Source organism: Myotis yumanensis, unplaced genomic scaffold, assembly GCF_028538775.1.
Source record: "Myotis yumanensis isolate MYYU_CA2020_CCGP unplaced genomic scaffold, mMyoYum1.0.hap1 SCAF_5, whole genome shotgun sequence".
Classification (NCBI taxonomy): Eukaryota; Metazoa; Chordata; class Mammalia; order Chiroptera; family Vespertilionidae; genus Myotis; species Myotis yumanensis.
The window spans coordinates 4,627,028-4,628,769 of record NW_027223756.1 but is presented as its reverse complement, the minus strand read 5'-3'; the positions used below and the strand labels follow the sequence as shown (position 1 = coordinate 4,628,769).

Here is a 1,742-nt window from a genome sequence, read left to right as displayed (position 1 = left end):
GCAGCCCTCCCGCCCGTGCCCCGTGGCACCCAGTGTTGGTGGAATTTCTCATCACGGTGCCGCCCTCGCCTAGCCAAGGGTCTGGCATGAGAGCCAGGCTTGGCCGTCAGATTCTTTCTTCCTGGAATGAGAACATTGGGCAGGGAAACCCAAGGGCAGAGAGTGGCCAGACTCCATTTTTCTAAGGGGAATGGAACCAGGCGGGCTCTTCAGTTCTGGCTTCTTTGTTCCCCTCTCACTGCCCGAGGAGGCCTAGAGTCAGTGTCTCCTTCTAATGCGAGTTCACTATACGTATATCTATTGAGCTCACCGGAGCGGGTTTCTGATGCTTAAAACCCCAACCAAGCTTGGCCGGCATGGCTCAATGGTTGAGCATTGACCTATGAACCAGGAGGTCATGGTTCAAATCCAGGCCAGCCTCCAAGTCCAATGGGGGGCATGCGGGAGGCAGCTGATCATGATTCTCTCTCATCGTTGATGTTTTTGTTTTTTGTTTTTGTTTTTTCCTGAGATATAGGAAAGGCGAATGGCAGCTGCAGGTATTATGCTGACCTGAGCTGTCAAAGTCTCTCCAGGTTGCTCTTGCATGCAGTTGGCATTGATGTTTTTACCTCTCCCTCCCCCTTTCCCTTCATCTCTGAAATAGATAAAAATATATATTTTAAAAACCCAACAGAAATATAAACGGTGCGATAGGAACCGGGAATAGAGAGGCAGATTTCTTATTCTCTGCGCTCCGCACCTTTGACCAGATAAGCTGCGTGTCCCTCCCTCTCTTAGCAACCAGGAGCTTCTCCGGGGCCAGGCCATGCCTCCCCCTCCTCCCCCCACCCCGTGCGCACAACACTCACAGGGCTGGCTTCTCCTTCTTCAGCCTACGTTGTAATTACTCATTTCTTCGTGGGATGATCTGTTTAATGTCATCGTCTCCCACTCTCCTGGGAAGTCCCGTGACGGTAGAGCATGTGGGGCCTAACCCAGGAGAGTGACCACCTGTCCCAGTTTGCCTTGGTGTGTGTGTGTGTGTGCGGGGGGGGCAGCGGCGAGGGGAGGGGCAGGGTGCGTTTCCTGGGGCATGCACAGACTTCCTGTGCTAACAGCAGGAGAATCCCCCCAAGTCGGACAGTGGTCACCCCACCGGAGCCTGGTAGGAAGCCCTCCAGCACCGTTGGTCCCTGCCACTCACGAAATATGTTGAATTTTTCCAGCACCATTTACTGAGTGACCCGTCTTTATCTCATTGTGTGCTCCTGCCTCCTTTGTCAAATATTTATTGACCATAAGGCGTGGGTTTATTTCTGGGCTTTCTATTCTGTCCCATTGATCTGTTTCTATGCTGTTTTGATGACTGCGGCCTGGTGGTATCGTTTGATATCGGGAAGCGTGAGACCTCTGACTGTTCTTTCTTAAGGTTGCTGGGGCTATTCGGGGTCCCTTGTGGTCCCTTATAAATTTGGGGGAATGTTTGTTCTAGCTCTGTGAGATAGGCCATTGGTATTTTGATAGGAACTGTGGCGCATCTAGAGATTGCTTTGGGTAATGTGGACATTTTCATGGCCGATGTAACCCCAATAAATTCCATTGAAATGTGTCTTTTTAAAAAGGAAACATGTTGAAATGAACTGTAGAGGCAGCCCAGTGTAAAGCACATCCTTTCATTTGAAACATCCCTTCACACCTACTGTGCGCCAGGGAGCCAGCTCGTCAGAGGCAGAGGGTTCTAGAAAGGACATCGCAGCGGC

The 1,742-nt window shown here is 51.1% G+C and overlaps 1 pseudogene; it reads right to left on the bottom strand.

Annotated features, from left to right (window-relative positions):
• Positions 1–509: 509 nt before the first annotated feature.
• Positions 510–660, bottom strand: LOC139011908 (small nucleolar RNA SNORA44; annotated as a pseudogene).
• Positions 661–1,742: the final 1,082 nt, after the last annotated feature.